The sequence below is a fragment of the Schistocerca piceifrons genome, chromosome 8, assembly GCF_021461385.2.
Source record: "Schistocerca piceifrons isolate TAMUIC-IGC-003096 chromosome 8, iqSchPice1.1, whole genome shotgun sequence".
NCBI lineage: Eukaryota > Metazoa > Arthropoda > Insecta > Orthoptera > Acrididae > Schistocerca > Schistocerca piceifrons.
Window position 1 is genome coordinate 77591814 of NC_060145.1, and position 13753 is coordinate 77605566.

Below are 13753 nucleotides of genomic sequence, written 5' to 3' on the forward strand. Positions count from 1 at the left end.
TACGTATCGCTAGTACAACTAGATATTATCTATCAACTATCCTTGCTTTACATCAGGAGACGAACGTGGCGTCACTGAGCTGATATTTGAAATACATTTCTGTTTTCTCTCTCTGTCTCTCTCTCTCTCTTTTTATTTTTATTTTAACTTTTTGAGGAAACCATCGAGAAGCGCGATAATAAGCAAGCAGGCATATAACCTGTTTAGAGTTATTTTCATCGGGATACATAATGCAAAAATACAACTTTTAAGTGTGTTATTGCGTAATTCCAATTATTGACAGTCTATTCGTGAGCTTGCTCGCATTCAGTGGGGTGAAACCTATCACAGAAGCAAGCAAAACACAAATATTTCTTGCACCATGCGCAACACATAAACGAAATCTCGCTGCACTTACGTGTTGTCCGATATATTGCACGGAAAACATATCTGATTCATGTTGCCAAATACAGCTCTATCAGATATCAATTTGGAAGCGTACCAAGTGTATAAAAGTATATCTTGAAATACGCAGAAAGGCCCATATTGGTATTCGACTGAAACATAGCCATGACCAAAATTGTAACTCGGGTCGACAGCATCGTCGTCTACCACCTTGACAACTCGAACGGTGACAGTGCTCGGCCGGTTACTTACGCTTACTGGAATCAAAGCTACAGCATGAAAACACAAAAATGTTAATAACCCGAAGATCATTAGTTTTGGAACCCATAGAAAGTAAAGCAGTCATCAGTCGCAAGAGTGGTTTGAACACCACAGTGCTTTAATAGGCACGGATCTGTTGGAGGTGGTAGGCTGTTGCTTTCATCCGACCTTTGAGTTGACTTACCTAGCCTGTTAATAGGGAAACCTACAGTTTTACGTGGCTTTCGGATCACAGTGCAACTCGGCATTTTTCACATCAACAAACACTGCCCCAGGGGAAATATGTGTAAAACGGCACATTAAAATCGTGGGACAGGTGAGGGATCGAACCTGAGCCCCTCGTATCCATAGTCTTGCTCTTTATCACCTTGCCACCATGCAGCCAACACTGTGGTTTCTGCTTGCCATTAAAATTAAGGATCTCTCGTTTGTGCCTGCGTTGGCACTTGCGTGTCCTTTAGGAGACCTTACCTTTGGGATTACCCTCGTATACGTGTGTGTAAACGCCTTCCAATGCCCACTCAGGGAAGACAAGGATACCTAGTCTAGCTTCAGTATTACAAATACGCCTCTGTTTGTGGATGAACGCAGACTTAGGTTGATAATCATTTTGAATATTTATCAGTACTGTACCCATTGGTGTGAAACTCGTTTTCTACCAATGATTCCCACAGCTACAGGAACACTACTTTAATACCTCTTACACAAAATACTTACGCAGTGCTATCAGACGAAACGATCAACCTGACACAAACTGTGGGAAGTTTGTTTTACAACCTTCGTACCTGGATAAAGAGCTTTTCCTATTTGAGATATCTGTGAACGTTGCTGCATTAGATGATTTAAGAAGAAACTAAATTCCTTCAGCTACGCCAATGTTTAAAGAAATCGTGTTAACGGCACTAAATCCTGGTTTGTAAATCGTTTACCAGCCGTACTCTGCCGCATTTCGCTGGTTCGAAGGCAAAAAGCTTACTGACAAATTTCACAGGAGGAAAAGGGGGACGAAATATGTCCCACTCGAAGGTCATGTTGTTTTACTTAAATGATTACAAAATCGCGTAAAACGAACAATGAGGTTATCAGTATAAGCACATTACTGTTGTCAATATGATGTTGCACCGCCCAGGGGCTGTAATGATAAAGGGCCCGTTTACAAAATCGGGTAAAACGAACAATGAGGTTGTCAGTATAAGCACATTGCTGTTGTCAATATGATGTTGCACCGCCCAGGGCCTGTAATGATAAAGGGCCCGTTTAGGTGGTGGTGGTGGTTAGTGTTTAACGTCCCGTCGACAACGAGGTCATTAGAGACGGAGCGCAAGCTCGGCTTAGGGAAGGATTGGGAAGGAAATCGGCCGTGCCCTTTCAAAGGAACCATCCCGGCATTTGCCTGAAACGATTTAGGGAAAGCACGGAAAACCTAAATCAGGATGGCCGGAGACGGGATTGAACCGTCGTCCTCCCGAATGCGAGTCCAGTGTGCTAACCACTGCGCCACCTCGCTCGGTCCCGTTTAGGTCAGGCATACTGTACACAGAAGTGGAAGAGAGAGCACCACTAAATTCTACAATCCGTATGCATTGCATACACACAGAAATTACTGTTACAGTGTACTTATGGAGCCCAATGAGTGAATTGCATATTTTCCAGTGAGAAAGAGCACTGGCAAACAGTCTTCGCTACATTAGGTTACTTAAACTGGCGTCACTTTGAGCTAGAATTTATGGCCAGCGACTAAGTGTAAGGACAGTGAGTCGGATGCGGGTTTTGCAACTGTGAAATACTTTCCTTACATTATGGAAGCGAATATTAAATTTGAACTAATATTGCGAAAATTTTGAACATGGATAGCTTAGAATGAAAATCTTTCTGTTTATTGCAAGGGAAAACAATTAATTTTCTAAAACATTCTGTGTCATACACAACTTGAAACAGGTCACGTCGACCAAATCATACGGAAGAACCGACAGCGACCTATATTGGAAGGCAGTAAGATCCCTTGGCCTTTGGTTTGGCAGTATTCGACAGCCATTTCTAGGCGCAAGTAAATGAAGAAAGGCAGCGCGTTTTTGTTATCAAGTAACGTCTTCATCAATTACTTTAGTTTTAATGTGATCTACGAATAATTGCTGATGTTCGATATTAACATGAAAAGGATTCCGTAGACAGGGAAAGAACTTGTTCTTGGGCAACTACTATAATGACCAAAAGGACTTAAATGATCTTCAAGCACATGTGTTCCAGCAGTGGTATGAAGAAAATGATAGTAATAATGACGGTGATAATCGAATTATCCGTTAAATTCACACTTCAAAGTGGATTTTCTCGAACTAAGAAATTTCCTGAATTAGTGAAAATTTAAAAATGGCTTCAAATCGAGGTTATGACGCCTAGAAGAGTCTTTTCATCCTGCTGACATGAGAATAGCATAATCTCCACGTCAGATGCTTGCTTCTACTTAACCATTTAGTAGACTCGCGTTTTTTTCCACCGTGACTAGTTTAGTAAGCTAAGCACATCATCCATTATAGCACACTCCTGGGACTGGGAAATGTGGCCACAATGGTCTGGTGGAACGAACTATCACAAGTGCAATGCGTGGGTTCAGGCATTTACTTTTAAGAGGCACAAACAGATTTACTATACCTCTGGTAACCTCAAGAGAAAGCTGTTATAATCCAGAATCCGCATTAATCATCACGTTCCTTCATTCCAAACTGGGGAGAGCCGGTTTACGTTGGAAAATGACATAGGTGGAGGACAGGGTAAACAGAAATACTGTCACCAGTAAACTTACTTACATTAGAAAATTTTATTTTATTTGATGAACTGATAGCCGTCTAAAGGAACAGGGATCTTATTTCACTTGTACTTGATTGAACTAGAGACGTTGAAAAATTTGGTGCTGGACTGTGATTCGAATTCGTATCTCCTCTTTCGAGGATCTGAATCTCTCGGAACAGTATATTTCAATCATTTCATTCCTTTTCCCAAGACTGCAGTCTTCTCTAGGTCTCCTCCAAAGGTAAATATGTGGGTCCGAATACTGATCCAGTACATAAATATTCATAATTTCATTTCAAGCCCTATCACGTGCACACCGGCCTGCTAGTGAAAATTAACGTGCACTTTTAGTGCCTTTTCATGTTGCCAACGATTTCTGGACAAACACGCACACATCTTACTGTTGGTGAGTAAGCAATTGATACTTAAGCAATATTCACGGACAATAAAGAAGAACGATAGGAGTGCGGTTCGATTGTCGCTCAGGCACAAAAATTTGTGTCCTTATTGGAGATTAAACACCTAGCAGCTGGCAAGAAAAACCGGTGCATAACATTTGATTTTACTTAGTTAACAATCCGATTACGTCTTGGGTTCGTATCTCCGTCGCAGAACTTCACATCATGCGATTCATCTTTAAATTCATGTACCCTTCGTTACTTCTGAATTGAGGTATATCAGACATCTTTCACGGTTAGTTAACAGGTTTGAAAGGGTCTTGATAGGAGTCCCGGTTTATTACAAAAACTGTCGTCTTTTATTTTCAAGTTTAGATTTGGTTACTGATATAGGCGAAAATTTCGGTACTTCATGACTCTTCATGGATAGTCAGCAATATGATATGATTAGATTAGATTAGATTAATACTTGTTCCATAGATCATGAATACGACATTTCGTAATGATGTGGAAAGAGTCATTTTAATGAAAGATTTCTTTACATACTAGTATTCAATTTCTTTACAACAATTTTTTACCCTCTCTCTCTCTCTCTCTCTCTCTCTCTCACACACACACACACACACACAAACACACACATTCTCTTTTTATTTTTATTTGTTTGTTGTGCTCGACTATTGGCGAGGCACGAAACCGTCCGTGAATGAGTTTCTTAGTTTTGAGTACAGTTACGAAAGAAATATAAAGACAACTATGAGAGTTACTGATTTATGATGCTTAGTAGCAGTCAGTTCTGAGTATTATTAGCAACTAAGCTCCAGTCCATAAAACACAGTTACAGAAATGCGAATCAGACGCATTACGTATTCCAGGCCGTATGAGCCGCGTCTTTGAGGCGCCAGCTATGGTCACTTCCCAGCCCGCTGTAGGATCACAACGGTTCGTCTTCTTCCTGCTGGTAATGTATCTGAGATGTGGCAACAACGCAAGGTATGTTTGACAACCCTGTGATCGACGAGTTACTTCCTGGTGTGCACGGAATTAAGTCTCAATGTTCACTTGATTTCTCGTGTCATTTCCATTGAATAACCTGAGTTGTTATCACTTGAGATGCAACAGAAGATTGTAAATTTACGGTTTTCAGCCCAGCAAAGTCATTGAACGTGGCAATCGCAACTAATCTCGTCCTGCAAATAGCGGTTTACGAGTTCTAACCACTATTGACCTCGTATGAGGAAGGCGCAAACCATATCTATCCGCTAGCTCTGTGTTGACGTGCTGACCGATGGAAGCGCGACTGTTATGGTTCGCGGTTCCAGCCTCGCTGAATGTAATTTTTTATCCCTTCTGTCTAAGAGCTGCAAGCAGTCAGATCAAACATCGATAAGCAAATTGTAAGAAAATACTTTGAGCTTATAGTGCAATGGTGAAAAACTTACAATGCTGCACAACAGGTAACGCCTCTTTCCGCTGCAGACAAGCAAATTTTGGGTTTGTAGGAATACGTAACTTTATTTATGAAATGCCACGTTTTCATACCTGTTGAGTATGACACAGCATACCATTTAAACACAGACCCAATCGAAATCTAAGTGAACAGTGTTTTACTAATGCGTGCAGATAGAGGCACGCTTGTGTACAGATACTCAGTTTTGTTAAAACAGACTTACTTTCGTCGTAAGGTTATCGTGGGTAGTTTTGTTTCATTTCTTACAATACAGTGCACAGTTTTCGTGAGGTTTCTTTTAGTGTTGTTAAAACAATACTAAACACGAGAGAGAAATTAATCATCAACGATATATGCGAATTCTTTGATGTTATCTATACCAGTCTGACAATGCAGGTGCAGTTTATTGATTACATGCATGTAGAAAACTTGTTCTGAGTTAAAGGTGTCAAACAAGGTTTGAAGTAGAATAAAATGCCACTATCAGACGACAGCTAATGTAGAAAATACTTTTCTGACTATTTTGGTACGATGCGCTCTCCCCATACATAATACAAAAGCTTCGAGCGCATCTGCTGCCTGGCCGTCTATTACACCTGAAAAGAACAAAATGACGCAGAAGTTAGCCTTTTTTCCACATGCGACTATTTTGGGTTGAGAAGTGAAGAGAATTATGTTCAAAGTTCCATTAAATTGATAACTTCAGCAGACAGCAGAATTGCGTTTTTAAAAAAATGTCGTAAAGAATGTAATAGAACACGCGACGTGTTATCAACAGTGCGCGACACTTACCGTTACGTTACTAGCTGTGACGTAGCTACAGCACCTCTGGAAGTGAACAACAGTTCCTCCAAAACTTCGGCATTCCACAGTGCTGTGAGATAATGCATATTGCCGGATATAGACTTATGAGACACAGACAGTTACAGCATTTCTTTTGCACTGTACGATGGTTTCAACAAACAGAGAGCGCAATAGAGTAGCTCCTGTTTAAATTTCTGCATCCTACACTGTTGGCAGTTCTGTGTAGGTGGCAGTTACGTGATTTTATTTCGGTGATTACAAAATAAAGTCGAATGTATGCACTGGGTAGCAAAGGCAGCTACTTCATAGCGATTCGGTCAACCAAGTAAATGAATGTACTGAAAATCCTGCAAACCACTACAAGGAGCCTGTGTGTCAGAATTCTCATCTTGTGTGCCGCAAAGGTGTTATGATAGAGAAGTGAGACGTAGAGAAGAGGATTAGGTGGTCTCTTGGACTTATGATAGTTTCGTATGATGATGGTCTCGGTTCGATTCCAACCTTCTGTTGATGTTTTTTGATAGGGAGAGGCAGATTCTATTCTCTTCTGGCTACGCCAAGTGAAGAAGGTATAATGGCATTGTGGTCTATAAATCACATTAAACATGATATTCCTTCTCTACCAAGTAGACGTTAGGTGGAACCACAATGAAGTAAGCAAGGGCGACATTTAGAAACTCTTTCACCAGTAACCTTTCTTATACTAGTTATTTATTTCTAGTGACGAAACAAACCCTGTGTATGGTCACAGGACACTTATTCCATCTTTTATTTGAGCTTCTGTATGTCGATAAAATTAGTTCTGAACTGGGAATGTAACTCAGGCCGCCCTTAACGCGGAATTTGATCCCTTCGTGACAATACAGCTCGGCTACAATCTCCACATATTGCACATGAATGGGTTTGAATCCTGGCCCAGTCCTAAACTTTTCACTATATATTATCAAGCTCTAGCATGAGAACACCTATCTGCTGGTGGATAATAATATTTGTTTTTAATGCATTTTCATTCGTTGCCAACACTAACGATATCTGACGTTTTTGACTCCCAGTGAGACACAGAACTATTTGCGAGATCACTGTAAGTTCAAGTATGTTATTCCGAGCTGCTGGTGGAGAAAAATTCGGTAGGTGTCGTCTCTTTGTGTGTAGTCAACAACGATATGTTTGGGGTTCGATTGTCAGTCAGCACTGAACACTTCGTCATATTATTTCTAGTTCAAACATGCTGACATGTCGCTGCTGGTGTAACAAACCCATACTTAACGTTCCTTTTCTCTATATAACAGCGATACGTGCCGGGTTGGAGTCCTGGGAAGGAAAAATGTGATGTTTCGTCTCGTCATTTCATTTAATACATCTAGCTACTGCCGAGAAAATCCGATATGTCAAAGTTGATTGTGCTTCGATAACAATCCGATTAGGTTCTGGGTTCGTATCCCTGTCCAACACAAAGCTTTTCCGCTCTGCATTTCAAGTACGTTACTTGTGAAGAAGCAATATTTAACATCTCTCGTAGTTCGTTAACGGGGCAATAGATGCTGGGTAGGAATTCGCGACCTTTAAAAATGTTTACGTTATGTAATTTAAAGTTGATATTTGTTAACTGATACTGTCTAAAATCGAGGTGTATCACTCTTTTTATGCCTAGTCAGGAATGACTGTTGAAACGTGTATGTATTCATTACCAGCGATGGCGAGGCATGACAGAATCTCTGACCAGAGAGTTATTTATCGCAGTAGCACGTAGCGAGTCGGCTGGAACAGTTGTTGTGTGTAGTGAGTCGGGAGAGGTAGTAGTCAGTCGACAGTAGTAGCGAGTGGACGGTTGTACTGAGCGGGCGTCGGCATGCGTCGGCGGCGTGCTCTTTTCGCATCTCTGGTCGCGGTTTGGGACGATGTATATTGTTAAAGAAGGTAATGAAGCAGCATTGCGCACATCTAATAATGTATGTTAATTGTAATTAATTTGTTCAAGAAATGCCCCAATAATAATTTTTTACAAAGTAACTGTTTTAAAGAAAAAGATTCATTTCAATTTAAAGAATATTTCCTATGAATTTCCTCCAAGAATCAAAATTGAATATACGCCAGGTTATTATTTTTGCTGTTGAATACAGGGCCGAAGGTCAGCGCTGCTGCCCTTATAAATTTATCAGGTTTAATTATTTCTGTTGAGATGTTACATTCAGTTCATGGTTCATTATTTAATTAATATTATTGTGGGTTTATGATCAATCTTCATCCCTTAACGAATTTTTGTGGGGAGTTTACATTTGGGCCATTATTTTTCTATATTTGCTGGGAGGTTACACCTGGCTCCATTTCAATTTAGAGATATTTTGTGGGAACTCAACATTTGGCTCACATTTTCAGTATCATTGACATTTCTTTTTATTGCATCTTTGTGGGGAGGTTACACTTGGCGACATCCGGCCAGGATCGTATTTCTTTGTCAATCTTCTGAGAAGTAGTCATATATCTGCTCTTATTTACTTAAATATAATTAGGATTTGGCGCAACGCATTTACTAATTTTGTCAATTTCTTTCACAGATCATCGGCAATTAGTTGCTCTTTGTTGTATTTGTGTTTGTTAGATTTTGCATTGTCTTTGTTTCATTTGGGAATAAATGTGATTTGTGTAAAAATGCCGCGAAAAACTATTAATAGTACATCGCGAGGTATAATGAGTGAAATAACCGACTTAAACAACTTGAACGATAGTACTTGCGACACGCAGTGTAATGATGACAATCCTCCGTCTACTGACAACCAGTACGTACCGACCACTAATAATGATTTTGATCCTAGTGATGAACAGACGAATTCAATTGTGTCCACTGTTAATTTAATGACAATTGATGACGCGGGGCGTTCTGTTGCAATGAGTGCTGCCCAGTTTAACACACCCGGTTTTCAGAATTCAAGTGACGAACGGACAAATTTTTTTAATGAAAATGAACAGTGTACTGAAAGTACGACGGATTTATTTAATTCCGGTATAGTGACTAACCGTGTACATTCGATTGGCAAACCTTTTGTAAATTACAGAATGACCAAATGGTCACACAAAACGTGACAATTGCAGGTACGGCGTCAAACAGCACAGAGAACAGAGTAGGTAATTTTGGCACGGATCGAGTTATGGCATTATTGGTAAATGAAAAACAAGATAACCTTAATGAATTGAATAAACCACTTAATGAAAAACTTGACAACAATTCCAAACAGTTTAATGAAATAATGGACAAGTATTTCACACAACTTAGTGAAATGCTCACACAGTGGTATGAAAGTTTCAAACTATCGAACGAAAAACAAGACAACCTTAACGAGCAGAACAAACAAGTTAGTGAACAGATTACAGCTGTTACCGTGCAATGTCATGACACTAAAGAACAATTACGTGAGGATACTAAGACTTGTGCTAGTAACAGTAATGAAGAAGTTGGAACTGTTGCACAAGGATTAGATAATAGACTGCACGTGCAACAGAATCAGTTAAAGATGAAATTAATGCAGTCGCTGAACAATGTTATAAAAACGCAACACAGATACGCGACGAGTTTAATTTAAAGTCACTAGAAGTTTCACACACTCTGAATACGGAAGTCGATAATAAAAGTGAACGACAGAACAACCAAATTGACGAAAGTATTAAAGTAACAGAAATGAAAAATGTCTCAGTTAATAACATGTCACAGAATACGCCACGTTGCGAGCATTTGTCACACTCACATAGCCAGTGTAACTTAAGCAATTTACAGAGACCACGCGACTTAAAATCCGAAAAGCTACGCGACTTAAAATCTGAAAAGCTATGCAACTTGAAATCCGAAATGACACAGACAAACAGATTCTCACACAAACCTGAACGTGTTCTCAAATTCAGTGACGAGAACGTAGATTACGAGCAATTTTTATCCGTAAGAAAATCTAAGGAATTTAATAATGACAGAACACAGGTACACGTTTTGAACTGGATACGTCAATTTATTTTTGTATTTTTAACAGCATTGCATGTAATGCAGAAACTGGCATTGGCATGGATACAGCAATTTGTGTTTGAATTTTTACCGCCATTGCCTGTAAAGCAAAAGCTAAAGTTTATTTGCAGCGCGTAATAGACCTCAGGGGATTCATTACGCTTTAATGAATATGTGCCGTAGTGTGCATAGGGCCCCGAGCTGTAGTAGTGCTGTTTCATCTTTAGTTTTCTGAACTGCTGCCTTTTCTTCTACTATCCTTTATATCTATCAGAACAGCTCTTTAACTATTGCTCTATCTAGAATTAAGAAACACGTAATGAAAACCCGATGTGACAAGTTATACCGAAAGTGACAATTCTCTTTAGACACTCCCGAAATGACAACTATCGCCGTAACTCTATAACAATAAAATTGTAATCATCAGTATGTGTAAAATTATCAGCAACAGGAACCACATTTTGGTAACAATAGACGTTTTCTCCGCAACAGCATGAAAGTCAGCCGGTTAGCATACCTAAGCAACAATGTAATGTACAAGGTCAGCCAAGCTTTAATGTTTCGCCGCGTGCACGTATAGTCTCAGCTCCAACAAATAGTAACGCACGGCAGCAAAGAAATAACTACGTACAGAAAACACAGTATTTCAATTCCTATTGCAATGCACCGTATAGAAATGACTATCATGACAGACGTAAAAATAATGAGCACAATTTTCAGCGTACATTTAATAACAGTCGATCTTTTCAGCAGCAAGAACATCAGTGACAACATATTATCATGAATGAACCAGACAATAGGTGTCATCCATAGCGTAATACGTCAGGAAGAAATAACAGAACAGTTCAAATAGTGGATATGCCACATCATCCTCCCGTAAATAACAGCACGTACGATAGAATTTGACCAGATACAGTACAGGTTGCATATTCCAGTAACGTAAGCAATAATTTTGACACGCAGAATCTTGTTCATGAGAATGTTATTTGAAACACGCCTGTTGAATGCACCACTTTTATCGCACCCAGATCTTACCAGAATTTTTCCATTGCCACCGACAGTTCTAACACCGCTTTAGGAGTACATATTTTTCAGGAAATTGAAGAAGATGGTTGTACAGTAATTAAAAACATCGCATTTGCAAGTCGCATTCTATCAGCTGCTGAACGAAATTATTCCGTTACAGAACTGGAAACATTATGTGTTGTATGGGCTTTTACCAGATTTCGGCATTTTCTTTATGGCAGACATACCACCGTTTACACAGACCACAGAGCGATACAATTTTTACTTTCGGCTAAATTCACACACGACAGAGTAAGTAGATGGAAACTTTATTTACAGGAATTTAATTTCACAATTGTTCACATTCCCGGCACACAAAATGTTGTAGCAGACGCACTATCTCGTTCTTTCAGCAACAATCAGCAAGACATCGCAACCAACTTCTGCAAAGCAAATTTCAGCGTCATGTACATTCAACAAGTTGCATTTGAAAATTTTATTTCGTCGTCATTACAGCACATATCACAAGAGCAAAGTAAAGACAACGCGTGGAAAGAAATTAAACACCTTTGGCAAGATAGGAATAATGTTACCATTAGAAACCATTACACTGTACGCAATGGCATTCTGTTTCACTGCTCTCATCCTGACAGCAACAATTGGTTATTATGCATTCCTGACGGTCTTGTTAATAAATTTATCTGGTATACTCATTTAAGTTACGCACATTACGGAGCCAGAAAATGTTTTAGAACTGTTATTTTACCAACATGGAGAAACGTATACGACGATTTTTAGCGTCATGTAAAATCTGCCAGAAAGCTAAGTCAGACGCAACTTCACATATTCCTCCATTACATCCCATTGTGCCTGTTAAATTGAGACATATGGCTGCTGTAGACATTTTTGGTCCGATTCCCAGAACTAATAGAGGTTTTTGCTACATCTTTGTCGCTGTTGAACTCACTTCAAAATTTGTTACCTTCACTCCGTTACGCAAAGCTACTGCTAAAACCGTTTCGAAAGCATTTGTAAAACATTTTCTATTTCATGTAGGGCATGTGTTGAAAGTAATTTCCGACAATGGATCACAGTTTCGATCTGCTATATGGACAAGTATGTTACGAGCTAGAAACACTTCTCCGATCTGTATATATCCAGGTACCATGCTTCTTCGAACCCTTGTGAACGATTAATGAAAGAAATTGGTAAACTGTGTAGAATATACTGCCATAAAAGACATATTGATTGGGACACACACATATTCTCATTCAAGGATGTAATTAATTCCATACCAAATGAATCTACTAAGCTATCTCCGTCTGTTATACTGAAACATGTTGAACCACCTAACAAAATTAAAGAATTAGTGAACTTTCCTACATCTCGTCGACTACGACACCATGAAATAATTGACATTGCACTGAACAACACCAAACGTGCCGCAGAGCGCCGGAGAAGACAGCAAAAACAGGTTTGTACACGCTGTGACTTTCACATTGGACAGAAGATATTAGTACGTACACACTATTTATCCAACAGATAAAAGGTAGGTGCAGTAAATTTGAACTTCTATACGCAGGTCCATATCGGATTCGCAGCATTCCTCACCCCAATGTTGTACACGTCGAAACTTTGAGAACCAGAAAATCCAAAAGAAACCACCACTGGTCAAATATCAAACCTTTTATTGAATGAAGATACTTTATGATTTAACATGCTATAATACCATTTGCTAATTTTTATGATCACGTATGCAATTATATTCACATGACTACTTACGGATGATTATCGTATTTTTTCTTGGCAAGTGCCTGGCAAGGTAAGGTTAGCAGGTCGCTCTTCTTGTCGTTACACATCAGACCGTACATATTTTTCCAGATGAACTTACATATTTTATGACCACCTATGCAATTATATTCACATGAATACTTACTGATGATTGTCGTATTTTTTCTTGGCAAGTGCCCGGCAAGGTAAGGTTAGCAGGTCGCTCTTCTTGTCGTTACATATCAGACCGTGCACATTTTTCCAGATAAACGTACATATCTTATGAATAATTATGCAATTTTATCTAGTGACATATTAATTTTATTAAATTCTCTCTCCATTAAAGTCTTTAATTCTCGCCTCTATTAACTACACAACATATAAGCTGAACACAAAGAAGGTCACATTTCTTGTCATTTTTTTATGTATGTACGATTGTTTCATGTTTTGTTTGTATGCACTATGAAATAGTTAAGATATAGCAAACACCAGTTGACTTTGACATTTTTCCTTATGATATCTCAACATCGTGACTACTTTACATTTTTTGCTGCTACATTGTGATACACTGGGTACATTTTTGCCTCAGAACACTATCTATGTTTTTCACATATTACGTTTTCTGTCATGTTATGCTGTATGCTCAATTACGTTACTATAAACCAGTTATTATTTAGTGAGTATATGCTGTAAATGCAAGACATTAATCTTTGTTCATCAATTTCAGAAAGAAATGATGCGTGAAAGAAAGAAATTAAACAGAAATGGGAATTTCACCTTCGGAATGAACGAAAGAAGATGCAAACCTCGTGAGGAAGAGTAAATGGATCAGAATTAACAAGCATTAACAAGAATATACTATACACATCGTAGAATGGCAGTCTTAACTAATTTTTTCTTTCAGAATAC